General features: G+C 40.8%; 1 protein-coding gene across 2 annotated transcripts in view; it reads left to right on the top strand.

Moving 5' to 3' along the window:
* Exoc4 (exocyst complex component 4) overlaps nt 1-18,624 on the top strand; it is an 826,621-nt gene that overhangs the window by 793,658 nt on the left and 14,339 nt on the right. The window lies entirely within an intron of this gene.

Genomic DNA, 18,624 nt, shown 5'->3' with positions numbered 1-18,624 from the left:
GATTGGAGGTTAGGGCAGAAGGAGAATTCAAGCTAGACTTGAGGCAGGACCATGACCCTGGGAAACAGAAGCTTAAGGGTGCAGTAAGGACTGAAACCTTTCGGCGCCATTATTGCCAACATTCCTCCCTTTTTTGTTTGTTAAGAAAGGGGGTCATTGTGTTCGCTCTGGCTTCTTTGAGCTGGCAAGGGGCTGCATAGGGGAAGGGAGGGTTAGTTGGCAAACAATGTTGGGGTGCTGAGCCTCATGATGGCGTACACCCAGGCTCTGAAAATGAAGATTTCCTCTTCCCTGAAGTTGATGAAGGTCCCTTGTAGCCACAGGTCGTAAAGAGTCTCGAGCCAATCCTCCGACCTCCGCATGGTGGGTATCAGCCAACTATCCTGGCGTTTTGGAGAGGTTGGTATCCCTGGAGGTACAACTGGTTAAACTTTTGATTAGCAAGAGCAGACATGCAGTATGACACAAGGGAGGAAGCTTAAGAATAGGAGAGCAAGAACACAGGCATTAGGATGGGCATTGGCGGAATCCATTGAGCTTGACAGCAGTGGGTGTCATGAGAATGACCAGATGAGGGCTGGTCCATCGAAGTCCCAATGGAGAGGGTAGAAGATCCTTTTGGAGAACAAGATGCCCTGGTTTAACAGAAATTGTTATAGGGTGGGGCAGGATCTGGTTTGCACGCTCTCTGAGAAGTTCCCTGAGAAGGCAGGTAGTCAGACAGAGGAGCAGAGTCTGTTGGAGGCAAGTTTTTCTAAGAGAAAGGAGTGGCCATACATTATCTAAGACCCAAATAGGACTATTAGGAGGAGCATAAAAAGGTGTCTGTTCAGGGACTACATACCTAGGGATCTAAATTCTGCAAAATCCTATAACTGCCAGAAAAGCTGTAAGCTGTCTTATGGTATGAGGGTTGGGAAATGGAAGATTGGGTTGATGCATTTATGTCTCAGGGAGTGAGTCTGTCCCTTTAAGGCCACACCTAGGTAGGTGACCTGTGGGAGGCAGGGGCTGTCAGGATTTAAATGTAACACTCTTGGATAAAAGAGAGCTTTAGCTCATTATTTTATATAAATTGACACTTTTAACTTTTTAAATGTTTGTACCATATTTAGACAAAGTATAACATAATACTATTACAAGATGGTCATTTAAGACACATAAGCAAATATGTAAATGAACTCTGATTTTGTAGTACTTAAAGCTTGACAAGATCAGCAGAAAACACAAATAATTTCTTTGATAAAATCTTTCTCTGTAATGGTTTTTTTGTAGATGTTACTCAGAGCAGAACAATATTAAGATAACCTTGTTATTTCATAGACATAAAGGATTTGATTTTAGTTTGACATGACCCTAAAAATCTTTTAGGCAACTCTTAGATTACATTCAACTTTAACTTTATCACACACCGAAGCTTTTATTATACACTTTTCAAACTTACTCAGACCTTCATACAACATACTAAACCCTTTGATGGTTTGTCCTTATCCTTCCTATTTGAAACAATCTTTAGGACAAACCCTGCTTTACAAAATCCCTTCTCATCCAAAAACCATTCCTTTTTCCTTTAACTTCTCAAAAAATACATTTATTACCTGTCTATATCCTTTCCAGTTGTTTACTTTGTAACTTGTATTTTAAAATTAACTTTTATAAGAGTTTTAAATTTATTATATTATAGGGGCTGGAGCAACTAATTAGTAGCCCTAGTTAGGCATAAGGCCTTATCTTCCCTCAGGCTTGAGGGGATATTGTTTTAGGTGTGGAAACTGTGAGGGATTTGTGAGTTTTATTTGAATAGGGAGGGCCGTCCTGGCTCACCCTACACTCATCTCATCAGTCCATACTGTGGAATCTCTTTGTTCCTGAAGGAGGGGGCAGCAGAAATGGCTTCTTGGGGGGAGGAGAATTTGAGCTTTTAATTGAGATAGTAAATCCTGTCCCAGCAGGGACACTGAAGTTTTAGGTACTATGAGGAAAGAGTGACAGACGAGGTCTCCCAAGAGCAGTCCAGAGGCCGGGTAAACTAGCGCTCTAAGGGCTGGCCAGATTTGCCCCTAATGATAACTTCTGTCATAGGACCAGGGACCAGGAGAAAAAGGTAAAACAGAGAAACAGGCTCCATTGTCTAAGAGGAAAATGACCTTTTGTTTTTCTGCCATTATGGCTCCTCAACATTGATGCCAAGAAGTGAAGTGTGGATAGGAGGCTTGGACCCATCAATCCATAGGAGGAGGCACCTCGCCTTCCATCTGGTGACGGGGGCACTTAGACCTCCAGTGGTTACCCTTGCAGAGGGCAGGGTCCCGGTTGGGGGCGGGGCTGTCTCCCGGGCTGTCCCCCCTTAAGCATTCTCTGCAGAAGTGCCCCTCCTGTCCACCATGTTAGCAAGTTCAGGATACAGGCCCCAGTCGGGTGAGGCCCTCTCTGAGAGCAGGCCCTGGTGTTGCTTATCTTTGTCTCTCCTGTTAGGAAGGTCCCAGACATACAGACAAAGCTATAAATACAGACATGGCTAGCTGTATTACTTGGTTCAGTGACTTTTCCCTTCAGCTACAGTCTGAGTTTTTTACAAATATCTGGGGCTGACTGTTAGAAATTTATCTTTGAGGAGAACCTCTCTCACCTGTGACTCTGGGTCCATTGTGGTATGCTTTCTGATAGCGTCCTTAAGATGCTGTAGAAAGGTAAGAGGATTTTCTTTTTTATGGTTGTTGCTGTAAAGTAAAGTTGTTATTTTACATCAACACCTGACACTCTGGAGAGCAAGTCTCTGAACTGTTCTGAGCCTCGGTTTCCTCACTTGAAGAATGAGGGATCTGGTCTAGGTTAAACTATGTTTTTCCACTATGAGATGGCTGAAGTGACATTAATGCCACTTATCTTCTTTACCATTTTTTATTTTTTTAGTAATGCTGAGGAATTGAACCCAGGGCTTTGCACATGCTGGCCAGACATTCTCCCATTGAGCTACTTCCTCAGCCCCAAATATTATTATTATTATTTTTTACTTTGGCTGTACTGGGCTTGAACTCAGGACTTTATGCTTGTAAAGTGGCACTCTACTGCTTGAGCCACATAATCATTTCCAACCTGAGTGGCCTGGGCCAGAACCCATTGCTTTTCTAATGAGATAAGAGTCTGGTCTAGTAGAAGCATAATATCCTTTCGTGTCAGTTGAAAGGTTTAGATCACAGAGATAAAGGTTTGAATGTATTTGTCTGGGCATCAGTACAGCTGTTTAGATGTTTTTAAATTTCCCTTAGATCTGGTAACTGGAAGGGGACATACGACCTGCCCTCTTCCTACCATTGCCTGTTGAAGAGAGAAGCACTCGTTAAGAGGTTCTGAGTATTGGAGTGGCTTAGAAGGTAGAAATTTGTATAGGGGACCTCAGTTTACTTTTACTTTTATAGAAAAGGTCTAATTGGAGTATGGTACTGTAATTTAAGGAACCCTGTAAAGGCCACTTCTCTTGGTCACCCAAGGCATACTGAGGCCGACCTCAGTACAAAGCTTCCAACATCTACCAGCCAAAGACTGGAAGATGCAGGTCCCATCTAGAAAGAACAAAACATTAAAGTTAGAGAAGGGCATTCAGAGGGCATTTCAGGCCAATAACAGTACCATACAGGACAACTAGTGTTAATATTTGGAGGGAAAAATTTATGTTGAGACCAAAGGTATAAAAATTCTAAATGAGAAGTTTAGAGACCACAGTAATGTCCATTTTGTTATTTCTGGAACTATAACCTTGAGCTAATAATTGGCTTACAAGGGCTGGGTCTGATGCCCTGAGGTCTGAGGTGGGGCTAGGAGCAGGACTTGTGCAAGGTGCCATTCCCTCCACAAACACCTGGGACAAATGACCCTGACTGCCTAGGCCTGATCCTGTGGCCTGTCGCCCCTCCCCCCTTCCTGTGTACTCTATGTGTGTTTATTCTAGGGGAAGTGGCGGCGGGCTGCAGGCATCGCCATGTGTGGCTGGTGGCCCAGGATGTGCTGGGTCCTCTCTATGGATTCTCTTAGCTATGGCAGGCGTTTTTGCTGTGTCCAGGAGCCAGCATCCCTGTGCACGAGTGTGCCTGTTTGCTTTCCCTCCTCCCCTTGGGGGGGCAGAGTTAGAGCATAAGCATGGCAGCTGCAGTTTTCTGTAAGCGCTTTTGTAAAGCAACTGATTTAAAGTTACTTTAGACTGAGAGGCCTGGCAAACTCGTTGGAATAACTTAAGTCATAAGGTACCATGCTACAGGTTTTTCATGGGAGGCAGGGTCCCAGTAAGCCCAGGGAGGAGAAGGCAGACAGAAACAAAGGACATGTGGTGAGACTGTGGAAGAGGCAGAAAAGGTGTGCTGACATCTTAGGTAAGGGAGGGGAAGGCAGAGCCTGGAGGCATGACACACGCTTGAGGGATTAGCCATCAACTGTGCCTCCAGGTTGCTCCCATTGACTGGTATTGGCAGGCTTTCAACAAAACGAAACCTCCACTCTCCGGTCACCAAATAAATCTGGGGCTTGGTCTCAGCCCCCAGGAAGGGAGCATGAGCTCTCCCAGACCTGGAACCACCTTGAGGCCAGAATTGGCAAGTAGTGGCTTGCTTAACTCCATGACAGGGAAAGTTTTTCAGGAAGATAGGAGGAGATAGATATGGTAAGCAGTGCAAGAAGTCTGTTTACATGGGGAAGGAGAAGGTTTGGAAGAGGAATTGGCTGATTTAGAAACTGGTTTACAGGCTAATAGAATCTGCGCAGGGGAACAGAAAGTACAGAGGGAGGGTTTGAAGAACATGTTTTGGCTTGCAAGTGGTGCAGAGAACCAGATTTAGACAGAGGTATGAAAAGCTTGGGTATAATGGAATCTCTCCCCATCGTCCTGATCATTCGCAGTAGTTATATGTCCCGTAAAAGGTTGGGATCTAAAGACCCAAAAAGGGGCCAGTGACTTTGGTTGTCTAAGGGATAAGTGGGCCAGATGTGAGTGCAAAAGTGGATCAAATTTTTGGGGTCAAATCCAAAGTGTCTAAATTATTGAGGAGGCATTTCAGAGGGGAGTCAGACGGCAAAGAGGAGGTGGCCCCCATGGTGGGAGCCGGTTGGAAGGATATATGGAATCACGGGGCGTCCCCACGTGGCTCGAATATCCTGAGAACAGTGCATGAGAAGCAGTCCATCACTGCGTTCAAGTGGCTTGTAGGGCCTCTGGGGCCCACAGGCTGTGGGTCACCCGGTGCCGGGCTTTTCGATGAGGGGTCTCTGAGACCCATGACAAAAATAGACCCAAGCCGAACAGAGGGAGGGGAACCCCCCTCTACTGTCTGAGCCCCAGAGATAGCGAAACAGAGGAAATGCTCTAAACCCCAGAGACACCGAAGGGAGAGCCCAAGAAGGGTAGGTGGACTCACCAAAGAATGTCCGGTGTTGGATGTGAGCGAGGGCAATCGGGAGGATGAGTCCTAGTGGGGAGACCTGATCGAGTCATGGCACCAAATGTGACCACACGGAGAGGAGTGATCTGGCCAAGAGATTCTTTATTGCTGGGTGGGAGAGGGAGAGAGCTGAGAGAGAGAGAGAGAGAGAGAGAGAGAGAGAGAGAGAAGGGCAGGTGCTTAAATACCCCTCAGTGAGACTCAGCATGATCTGATTGGTTAGGATCTTATGGTTCATGCTGATTGGAGGTTGGGGCAGAAGGAGAATTCAAGCTAGACTTGAGGCAGGACCGTGAGGTGACCTTGGGAAACAGAAGCTTAAGGGTGCAGTAAGAACCAAAACCTATCGGCGCCATTATTGCCAACACTAATCTTCCTACTTTCCCACCCAGTTCACACATTCCACTTACTGTGTTCTGCAGGTCTCCCTACCCCCCACCATGCTTGCCTCATCAGTGTCCAATAAGCCTTCCCTGGCAACTCTGAGAAGCATACAACCCTTCATCTCTACTATCTTAGGGAATCTCCTCTGTACCATAACCACTTTCACACCAGACTGCACTGCCAGAGAGTAGGGCCTATGTTTTACTCATCTCTGTATCTGCAGTACCTACTATGTACCACCTGGTGCATAATTCATGCTTAAATATTCATTGAGCTAGTGAACAGATTTAAAAAGGATTGTGAAAGTCACTATATAAGTTCTGAGAATGATACTAAGAAACATAAGACATAACTTTTGTCATCAAGGAGCCTGCAATCTGAGTGAAGCTAATAAATATATATTATGGCACATCTATACACTTGACTGCTCTATAGCCATTAAGAAGAATGAGGCAAGTCAATATGCACTGAAATGGAACCATCTCCAAGATACATAGTTATACAGAAAGGGCAAGGTGCAAAACAGCATGTAAGCATCATTTATCTTTAAATATGCATGTGTGTACAGACTTAAAAAAATAGTTGTATGTATATATAAGTATGTCTGGAAGTATATGCTGGAAACCTAGTAGCAGTGACTTGCTCTAGGAAAGTAAACAAGGTGTGTAGCTGAGAACCAAGGATGGAGAGAGACTTTGTATCTTATACTTTTTATACCTTTTCTTTTGCTTACTTAACAAAAATTTATATCATACATATTTGGGGCCAGACTCAGTTTTATCACCTTATAAATATTAGCTCATTTAATTCTCTTAACAACCCTATGGGCTAGGTACTATCAATAGTCCATCTTATAAATGAAGAAACTGAGGCCTAGAAAGTTTGAGTAACTTTCACAGGTTCACACAGCTAATAAATACACTAGTTTCTTTTTTATTGTATCATCAATTCAAAACTTAATAATTTTTTAAAAGCAGAGATGATTTTGAATGTTGTATCTTAAATGGGTAAACCATTCAGTAAGCGTCAGTAAAGAATAAATTGCTCAGAATATCTTTATCGAAGATACCTCCTCCATATTCAAGAGGAGTTAGACTTTGGATAATTGGAGCCAAACAGTACTAAGTACTATTTAAGTACAGTAAATAGTTCCATTAGACTTGAATGGAAGGTTGAAGCCAGGGAGAAGTGGAAGAAAAGGTGGAATAGAAGCTATATCTTTATAAAACCTTGAGTGTCAGTGCTGGGAGATTGAACTTCATCCTGTTAGCACTGTGAACACACAAGGTTTTTGTTGTTGTTTAATACATAATAGTGATGTGATCCAATTAGAACTGGAGGGTGTTCTAGGAGGAATAAGAGAGAGTACAGCCAAGAGTCAATTTACAATAGTCCAAGGAGAAATGCCTAGAATCTGTGATAATGAGATTGCAAAAAAGATATGAACATGAAAGATGTCACATTGACAGACCTGATACATTAGTGATCAAGACAAAAGAAATGAAAGAGAGCTGGGTACCAGTGACTTATTCCTATAATCCTAGCTACTCAGGAGGCAGAGACCAAGAGGATCGCAGTTCGAAGCCAGCTCAGGCTACTAGTTCCCCAGACCCTATCTTGAAAAAGCCTATCACAAAAAAGGGTGGTAGAGTGGCCCTGAGTTCAAACCCCAGTACTGCAAAAACAAAAGAAAGGAATGAAAGAGAGTGAAGAGTGAGAGTGAGCCAGATCCAAAAATTAGAGAGTCCTCCTGATAAAGCTTCTGGCAGAAATGGATGAAGACCAGATCTTAAGAGATAAAGCTGAGTATCACTTGCATAGATAAGAGTTTTAAAAGCAAGGTCACCACCTGCCTGAGAGGAATTCTCACAATGGGAAGAGTAAGAACCAACAAAGGAATCAAAGAAGGAAGTGAAAGGGAGCTAGGAGAAGTACTTTAAAAAATGTAGCTCAAAAAGAATTGAGTTAAACATCAAGGAAGAGGACTAAGGCCACTGTGTTGACATCACTAGGATGTCATTGGTGGCCCTTTTTATAGTCAAAATGGAGGCTCTGAAAAGACAAACACATGATTTGCCTGAGATACAGCAAAGTGGTCACGTGCTTGCCTAGCCTGTGCAAGGCCCTGGATTTGATCTGTAGCACAGCAATAACAACCACAACAAAAAAAGAAATTCCTCTTTTTCTGACTCAAAAGGAAAGATTAATTTAAAAACAGCAACAACATTTTAGGGTAGAGGACATGGTACCTCATACAATTGTGGAAAAGATTCAAAGAGATAATGTATACATAATCAGTGGCTATAAAGAATATATAGAACAGTTTGAGCATACTTAATTTGAAAATCCAAAATACTCCAAAGACCAAAACTTTTCATCACCAACATGACACCACAAGTTGGGTAATTCAATGTATACACTTTGTTTCGTGCACTTAGTTATTTAAAATATTACACAAGATTATCTTCAGGCTATGTGTATAAGTATACATAAAACATAATTTTGTATTTAGACTTGAGTCCTATCTCCAAGATAGTTCATTATTTACATGCAAATGTTTCAAAGTCCAAAATCTGAAACACTTCTGGGCTGAAGGGTTTCAGATAAGGGATACTCAACCTACAGTATTCAAAGTTATCTGTTATTTGTACTTCGTTTACATAGTAGGTGTTCTATCGTGTCATTTGACCTAATCCTCCATCCTAACCAGCAATGTAATGTTATTTATCCTATTGTGTAAATAAAGAAAATTAAGTTAAGATAGGTTAAGGAATTTCCAAAATCATACACATTAGGCAAAAGATGAGGCCACTGCTTCTAATCTTTTAAGCTTTGTAACAAGCCATATCACTACTTCCCTTCTCAAATGAACTCTGCCAGAAAATGAGAAGTGGAAGAGAATTACAGATAAGCAAAAAAAATGGATCTCTTCTTGCTATATCTTCCCCTTTTCCATTGGCAACCAGTTATCCCAAACATGTCTTTCTCATAGTGACGTCAGGGTACCCCTTTGCATTTTACATGGATCAAATATTTTATTCATAGTTCCCCCCTCCCAGGATCAGAGTATCACAGATGACTTTTATATTGTGCTTCACCACTTAATGAAATTTGCAGACTTCAGCTCTCAAGTTCATTCAGTCCTTTTCATTTATTCAACACCCACTAGGTACTCTCTTCACAAGGGCGAACAGCAATGAATGAGAGAATCTAACCCAGCTCTCATAGAGCCTGTATTCTGCACTACACTTATTTATATAATAAATGCTTATACAATTTTATTCTATCCAGCCACTGCTTCTAATCTTTTAAGCTTAGTGACAATCCATATTACTATTTCCCATCTCAGATGAAGAAAATAAGGCACAGAAAGATTAATAAATTGCCCAGCATGCAAATAGTAGGAAACAGAACTGAGATTCAAACTGGGTTTGAATAGGAAACTGAGTCCATGATCTTAACTAGTATATGAAGCTAGGCCTCTAATTTTATGTATACATATATTTAAATATATAATATAAAATATACATTAAAATATTTTGGACATATATATAGTTTTGTAGATGGAAATGAATGCTAAAAACATTAAAGCCCAGTAAAAGAATAGCTTGAAAGGGGGAGCAGGTATTTAAATAAGAGGATTGGGAAAACCTTATTTATTGATACTGAGAGTTGAACAAACATTCAACTCAATCTCTTTTGCTCCTCTATTTTTCCCCGACCCACTGTCTCTTCAATCCCATTTGATTCTTTTTTCTGATTTTATTTCAAATGGTATATAAAGCAAGAAAGGTCTCTGAAGTACAACAAAGACAGGGATTATCATCGCTAGTGCTCTAGCTTGTGGCCCTTCCCCACACCCCCTACCCCCATGGACCATTTCACCCATTGCTGTCCTAAGGTTTCTCCCAACTACCAAATACATGTGGTTAGAATTTTCCAAACACAGTCACTTGGATTTTTCTAAGATGAATCTCCTTTTGTTATTTGCTTCCCATAATTCTAAATTCTCTGGAGTCCTTTACGTTATTTCTCTTTCTTTGATGCTATTCATAGCCCTGCCTCCTTTACTAATGTTTGCCCTTTCTACTGCTCTCTGTAACTTCCTGCACACTAATTAAGGTATTAAGTGAGATCAGTTATAACGCCAGGGTCCTTAGCATTCACTAGATGCTTTCTCCTCTGAATCTGTTGGTTTACCTTTATTATCACCCTTTGTTTGGTTTTTAGCCTATGTCCTTTCAGGGGTAGCCATTCAGAATAAATTCATTTTGCTTGTTATATTTTTTAGAGGTACTGTATCAAATGGTTCACTGACATCCAAATATGTATCAAACACAATGGTCTTTTCTTCCACCAAATTCACATTGCTCCCACAGCTATCCATCACGTTTGTCAGAGTCGTTGGGTCTTTAATTAAACCCTGCTGGATTTTGTACATATTTTGATTAGCTCCTTCCTATTTACTCCATTAGTTTTCTAATTGACATCCATTCTGAGTCACATGTCCTTGAGTCTCAGGTGGCCCATTTTGTAGCTTTGGTTTATTTAGGTTTTCTCTCTTTCATAAATAACCTAAGGGCTTAGTTAATACACCCTCAAGTGTTTGCTATTGGGACCTGCTGATTTGCATATGCTTTCACACTTTAAATAGCCAGTGATTTTTTTTTCTTTTTTTTTTTTTTTATTTGGTTCCTTTATCAATCTTTTTTTCTTTTCTACCTCTTCCATCCTAAAAGATGTGGTCATTTGTCCCAAATTCCTCAATTTTGAGACATGTACTAGGGTTACAAAATAGGATCACACGGCCAAAAGTTGGGGTTTCAGAGTGTCAGGCAAATGATAGTGAAGCAGTTCAACAGTGATAATGTTGCAATAGTGGTTGCAATGATCCATCCAATCAACCTCATCTAGCTCCTGTCTTGACACAATTGTGAGGTAGCTGGCCAGGGGTGCAGTCCATGGTCACAGAACAGAACTACTATAACTGGCATCTACTAGAATCAATCCATCACTTGGCCTCTTTGGCATGATGCTCTAATGAGAGTATTTTTCAGACAAAGCCGTGTAATGTAGGCCTATTCCCACTGATCTTTCTCCCTAAAGATGTTCAGGTAAGCAGGATCCCCATATTACAAATGCAGAAACCAGGCTGGGCATATAGGTCATTAGTAAAGAACTTGCCTAACATGCAGAGGGCCTGACTTTAATCCTCAGCTCCACAATCAATCAATCAGTGAAGAAGCCTATTCATGTCCCCATCCCATCAATAGCTCTAATTGTTACTGGAGCCAAGACTTGGTTTCTATCCCTTGTCTAGGGCCCTCCCAACTCTTCTACCCTTTACCAGGTACCAAAAAATAGGGAGCAAAATGCACAGGCAGGCAGACTGGCAAGTCCTGGCCTTGTTTTACTTTAGATTAAAATATTTGCCTCCTGCTTAAGATTCCTTGGATCTGGGCCTGGACTGGATATTTTTTAAAGAATAAATAAAAGAAGTTTTCTGTGTTATATTATCAATTAAATGATATTGGAGTTTCCTAAACATTAATAATAATAACAATGTTAGATTTCCCTTTGAAGAAATACTTTGCATTATTTATTGAAAAGTTAGTAATTCCATTTCATTACTTAAAACTGAAAAAGCCATAGGGCCTCTGAATTGTTTTTATTCAGCAGACCTCACCAGTTATTTCTAGATTTATAATCTTGGAAATATAGGTAATATATAGCATAAGAGTTTTATATGTAGTTTTGTGTCCACCAAAGGGCATAATCCTTTCACTGATTAGTGATAATAGATAAATTATTTTCAAAACTTGAAAAGACTCCCTAAAGTGATATTCGACAAACTATTTTTTTAATTGAAAAGACTCAAAACTGATATTCAGTACAAAATACTCTCCTTAACCCACGCTCACCTTTTGATAATCAAAAGAGCATTTACAGAGGTATGAGACAAACACAATTATGAAAGTAAAATGAAGGACCTAAATAAAAAATCACAGAACAAGAGGGTAATTCTATTCACTCTTTCATATTTCATTATTTGATAACATCAGAAGATGAATCCATCAGAATTGCTTTGGCAAGTGCAAACACAAATGTGCCTGATCAATATTTATTAAAACCTTCAAAATGGGAGAAGGAGTTGAGCAGACTTCCTAATGGACTGAATAATTATTCACACAAATGGGCTTTGACCAAAGGCAGCGCCAGACCAAAGAGACACAGTTTTAATTGTACTGAATTTAAAATGCAGATTGTCCTCTAGCCCTGATGTAGAAAACCAAATTATCTGATGTAGCACAGAGTGACTTATGAATCCTTAAGTTGTTGAAGTAGAAATTTCAGCTATAGATATTTATAAATTTAGAGTGCACTCCAAAGGTGGACAGAAGGCAAAGTTAACGAGCTAAGGAAAGGAAAGACATTTTCTCCCCATCCCAGTGACTGTAATGGGAGCCTAGGAGTGGAGATAGGGACTTCTCCTCTCAGAGGAATTTCTTTGTTTTGAGCAATTGAATTTTCTGAAGAAAAATAAAGCCAGGCTCTTGCTGATGCTGACTATCAAAAATGTCAAGATGTGTTCCTTGGGAGGATGAATGCAGCTGACCTTAACTTTCAAAGCCTCCCCAGGAGAGATACCCCAAGAAATGCTGAAGCATCATGGCTATTGATAGATAACTACCTTGTTGTTGTTGTTGCTTTCTTTTGGTGGTGCTGGGGATCAAACTCAGGGACTCATACATGGCAGGCAAATGCTCTATCACTAAGCTACATCCCCAGCCTGGTAACTGCCACTGATGGTGTGGGTGGGGGAGGGGGAGTCACGTGACATGAAGAGAAGTAAGTAGATAACCCAAGGAGCCTGAGCAAGCCTTAAGGCACACACTCCCTTCCAGGCTATTTCTACCTCTGGGATGATTTTCTGCTGCCACCAACTAAGGGAATGTAGATGAGGTCTTTTCTAAAGACCATTCTTTTCTTCTAGAGTGTCCTGCCCAGAATAACAACCTGTACCATCTGTTATGAGGAATGTTAAAAGCTATCCCAGTAAAGAATATTCATCTAATTCTACCACTGACACTCTGAAAATTATTTAGCTTTCTCTACTTTAGTTTCTGATTCCTGAAATGGAAATAACTTCAACTCATTTCAAATTAGAATTTTCGATCATGTCCATAATAAATCCTGAGCTCTTTGAAGGGGAAGACAAATAAAAGCAATTATATTATATTTTTAAATAAACTAATTTATTCTTCTGACACACAGGATTACCATTCCATTTTATTATTGGTCTGGAAAGTACATCTGAGCTAAGATTACACTTGCTCAGAGTATTTCCAAATCAATCACTGATGCATTTATTTGCTTACCATTGCTTGGTGAAAATCAGCATTAGCTGGTTCTGTTGGAAGACCCACAATGTTAAAGGAACAAACAGGGGATGCTGTAAGGTTAGTAAAATTCAAAAATGCCACCAGTGCTTAAATAGCATCTGCTGTACCCTCTGTAGTTTTTATAGGAGAAATAAATATCCAAAGGGCCAACAGCATTTGCCCAAGGTCATGTAGCTAGTTAGGGTAAAATGAAAGACCAAAACAGAACATGAGTTTAGTTGACCTCTGAGTGTTTACTTCTCTAAGTCTTTCTGCCATAACCACTCTCAGTTATTTATGGGATGATTATCCAGTTTGTGGATAATGCAGCCCTTTTCTCTTCTTTCTTTCCATCCCACTGCTTATTTTATATATATATAAATATATATATATATCACCGGGGAGGCAGAGAAAACAGGAGTTCAATGTTTCACCTGATAATCTAGTCGCTCTTTTTGCCATTGGATTTTATTAAAGTGCTTAAAATGCCCAGCTACAGCTTGAACATCCCTAATCTGAAAATCTGAAACCAATATGGTGCCACAAGTGAAAAATTCTACACCTGACTTCATGTGACAAGTTGTAGTCATAATGCAGGCTCACTAGAAATATTGTATAAAATGACCTTCAGGTTCTGTGCAGAAGGTGTTGTTAGCTTTTCATTACACTAATGAACTATGTGAGGCAAGTTACTTATGAAAACAGCTTTATTTAGCTCACAGTTTTAGAAGTTCAAGGGCATGCTTCCTGCATCAGCTCAGTTCTAGTGATATCAGATCATAACGGATTTTATTTCCTTTGGATACATACCCAGTAATGGAATTGCTGGATCATATGTTTGTGTTATTTTTAATAACACTGTAGTGTTTTCCAATGGTTGTACTAATTACTTTACATACCTGACAACAGTGTATGAGTTCCTCCTTCAGAAACAAAAGTTTTTACAATGAAAATACTTGATTATAGCTTCTTCTTCAAGGAAGTAATGAATCAGAACAGCAGCCAACTGTCAAAAAGAAAGGTTGTCTCATCCATTACCAACATAAATAGGAAAAAAAGATAGGTGACAAAAGGAAAAGGCTAAAAATCTTTCCTGTAATTCCTGAATTAAATGCTGACGTTTAAGCTTGGAGCACTGAACTTCCAGATCAAATCTACCCTTACTCAAATATAACTGCAAAGTTTGTATAAATGAATTTGAATTGGCATAATACTGGCTCATTCCATTATAATGGAAGATAGAAAATTGAATTAGTATAGGTATTTTATTTCATTTATATTTCCAAAACTGTAACTAAAAATGAATTAGCTATATAAATCTTTGCAATTAGTACTTTTGCTTTTTTCAGTTACAAATACCTGCTTCATGGTGGCTTTGGAGTGAGTACAAGACTCAAAGTCCTTAAATTTGAGATCTTAAGACAAATCATGCATGCTCTATAACTCAGTTCACTTATCTGTAAAATGTGGATAATTATAGCACCTATTTCAAAGGGTCAAATAAATTGACACACCGGAAAAACATTATTATTACTATTACTACAATCAAAACAGCCTATAAAACCCGGCATGAGTCATGGTTGATACAATTAGCCATCTTTATTCATGGGTTCCTCAACAATGGTTTCTGCCTCCATGAATTTACCCAACCATGGATCAAAAATATTCAAGAAAAAATTTCATCTATACTAAACATGCACAGATTTTTTTTCTTGCATCATTCCCCAAACAATATGGTATTACTGGTGCACTGGAATTCTCGGGTGATGAGGGTCCTTATTCCATGCTTAGATAGAAATCAAAGGAAGAAACTCAAGCAAGGATCAAAGGAATTTTATCTTCAGAGAAGCAAATAAAAAAGGCTGCACTGAGAGGCATGCATAGGGACCTGGAATTCGGTAGTCCTCTAAGTCGGTTGGACATCAGGCTTTATAGTTTTTTTTGCCAGTGGGAGGAGTATGTTTCAGCATGAAGATTTTGGCATGAACAGGTGTCTCTTGGGAAGGAGACCAGATGTTTCTCCCCCTGCCTAAGCACCATCTTTGGGGAACACGTGAACCTCCTGTAGTCCACCCTTCAAGTCCCCCCTCTCAATGATCACCCTAATTGCCATTAGGAACAGGGACAACAAATACTATTCATTGTTTCCTGCTGAAAGAGTGACAAAGAGGCACAAGGCATCAGGGTTGACCATGAGAACGGTTATCAAGGGGACCATGATAATAGGTCCTCTATTTCCATCAGCATCTGTAGTTTGATGGATTGTAGGCAAGAGGAAACAAACTTGACAAATAAGTTTAGAATGCAAGGCCCAAACACAAGTAACAGAATAATGGCAACTATAGGACCCAGAAAGGGTAGGAAACATGTCGTAGAGGGGTGCCAGGATTTTATTTGATCCCATACATATGGTAGACACCTGAGTTTTGAGGGACTGTTCCTGGAGCCACTTAGCCATTGGAGAATGTAGTCTGTATGTTCCTCTACAATTCCTGAAGTGTTTATCTATATGCAACAGGAAGTATTGGTGATGGCAAACACCCCTCCTTGTTTAGCCAAAAGAAAATCTAGGGCTAGGCAGTGGTCCATGACCAGGCAAGGGTTGACAGGCAAGGGCTGACAAAGATCTTTGCATGACATTAATGGCAAGGCCAACCTGGTCTGAGGTGCCCTCTACTACTTTGGTCAGGTTTTTTGCAGTTACATGGTTGGTGATCACTCCATATCTTATTCCAGCTAGGGCTGCAATCAATGCGGTTATCCCTAAAACCATTAGTGTAACCCCTCTCTTATCCCTAGGGGAAGTCGTTCCAGTCCATTTGGAAAATTCAGTCTGTTATATTATGGTATTATTCCAAAAAGAGATATGCTCAAGGTTGGGTATAAGTTGAGAAAATGCCCAATTTCCTCAAGTATGATTTGGATGTAGACATGGCAGTCCCCATACCCAGTCCTTTTTTCATGACTTTCCCACAAAGAGATATCCTTCCTCAAGGCATAAAGTCACTTGGGTGTTGTTAGCCTGGGCCTGAGAGGTATCTCCTGGAAACAGGTAGATGGAGACATTAAGACTGCTGGTGAAAGATGGAGGCACAGGGGATGGCAAGATAGCATTATGCACTTTTTTTTAACACCTTTGTATTTTTTGTTAATATACTTTTGATAACCAGTAGCAAATACACAATAAGAATTTTTACCAGTGAGGTTTGAGAACTTGGTCAGATTGTGGACAAGGCTTCTATTACAAGCACTAGCCCTAAACACATTGGGACCCATAAAAGCGAGGTCCTTAGAGTCATTCATACAGCATCAGCTGGTTGCCAGATGATAGTCCCCTTTAAGGGTGGTGAAGTTGAATATGTCCTTTCTTTGGAGTATTGGTTTATTGATAATTTATGTGATGAATGACAAACTGGTATATAGCTGTCTGGGACAGAGACATTAAATATCCAAATTTTTGTCTGAGAAATGAACCCAAACCAAGAATGAGACATAGTAGGTTGGTTCTTCCATGGGACCCCTGTAAGAGGAACCATGGCATAGGAGAAGTTATCTGGCCTGAATATCAAAGAAGGGAAAGGACCCTGAGTAAAATTTAATAAGACCCATGCCCAGCAATCCTGTAAGTGGGGATTTTGGGAGGGCAAATGCTCAAGAGAGGTTTAAAAACCCATTGGCTTCCCATGAAGGGCTGTAGCTCTTCCCAGATAGGGGTACTAGCATACCCAGAAGACCAAGCCCTATAGCAATAGCAAATAAAAGAAACATGCTAATGCTGCCTTTTGAGTTCCAGTTGAATTAGAAAGGGCTATAGTGGCTAGTCCCATTCCCAAAGTAATTACAAACAAAATGAATAGACTGATTAGGAGGTATTGGAGGTTTGGATCAAGAGGGCTCATGTAGGTGTTTTCTTTTTGAACAGCATTTTTAATCCATCCAAAGATTCACACGAGAGGGAGGCAGGCTCTAATTCTGGGTCTGGAGATGGAAATGAGATGGTCACAGGGGCATTCCAGCCCTTGATTCTCCAGTGATGGATCCAGGAATACAGGCCAGCCACTTGCACTGCTGTGGAGGTGGACAGAATGACTAGATATGGCCCCTCCCAAGGAGGGTTGTTTAAGTTCCAGGTTGGATTTGGAGACTTTATTAAGACTAGATCACTGGGGCAAAAGAGAGGAGGTCCCTTTATATCCTCCCTGGGGTGGCTTGTTTGATCTCTGAGAGTTTGCTGGAATTTAGCAAGTTGAATGACATTAGAGATTAACTGAGCTGTCTCTTGGTCAAGAAGGTGGTCATTGGTTAGGAAGGGCCTGCCATAAAGAGATTCAAAAGGGGTCAGTCCTTGCTTGCCTGGGGTGTTTCTGAGCCTTATGAGAGCAATAGGGAGGAGCTTGGTCCAGGGAGAGTAGGTTTCTTGGGCCAATTTAGCCAGGTGTCTTTTTTAAAGTTTATTTACTTTTTCTACTTTTCCAGCTGATTGGGACACCAGGCATAGTGGAGATGGTATTACATGCCTACTGCTCTAGAGAGTCCGAGTTACTTCTGCTTTAAATGCAGGCCTGTTACCACTTTGAAGGCTTTTGGGAAGACTGAAGCAAGGGATTATTTCTGTGATTAGAACTCGGCCCACCTCCCTACAGGTTCTTTACTGCAAGAAAAGGCCTCTACCCATCCAGTGAACATGTCCACCCATACTAACAGTACTTTTGATTTAGATACCCCTGGCATATGAGGAAAGTCTAATTGTAGTCTTCCCCTAGATGGGACCCCTGTCTCTGTGCCCCCGGTGTGTGGAGTCTTTTACTATTGGGATTATTTCTCTAGCACTTTTCACATCCCTGTATAACTTGTATGGTGGTGTCCCTTAATTTAGTACCCCCAAATGTTTTGTTGACCAAAACTAAAGTATTATCTAAGCCCAAATGATAAACTTGATGGAGGGTCTTAAGGATTTTCCATTGGAATGCCTCAGGGAGCTATAGCTTTCCTTCAGGGGACACCACCAGCCCAGGTGATCCAACTGGTACACTTGGTCTGAGGCTTGTTTACTTTCCTCTTACTGATATTGTGGCCTCTCCATGGAGAGGAGATTCCCTTCCCAGAGAAGAGGGCCAGCTATATATTCCTGCCTGGCTGCCCATTTAGCTGCCTCATCAGCCTCTTTGTTTCCTCTCTTATCTTCCCCTTTTTGTGACCTCTGCAATGAATCACCAAGACCTCGTTAGGCAATAGAATAGCATGTAGGAGGGCTAGTATGTTGTGAGCATGTTTAATGGAAGATTCCCTTTTCCTTCCTGATGGCTGTATGAGCATGCAGGATCAGAAATATATACTTAGAATCTGCATAGATGTTGACTCTCTGTTCTCTTGACAGTTTTAAGGCTCCTGTTAGGGCCACTAATTCTACCAATTGAACACTTATATTA

This window comes from Castor canadensis, chromosome 2 (genome assembly GCF_047511655.1).
Source record: "Castor canadensis chromosome 2, mCasCan1.hap1v2, whole genome shotgun sequence".
Classification (NCBI taxonomy): domain Eukaryota; kingdom Metazoa; phylum Chordata; class Mammalia; order Rodentia; family Castoridae; genus Castor; species Castor canadensis.
The sequence above is the reverse complement of the archived record's forward strand: the minus strand, read 5'-3'. Positions and strand labels throughout refer to the sequence as shown.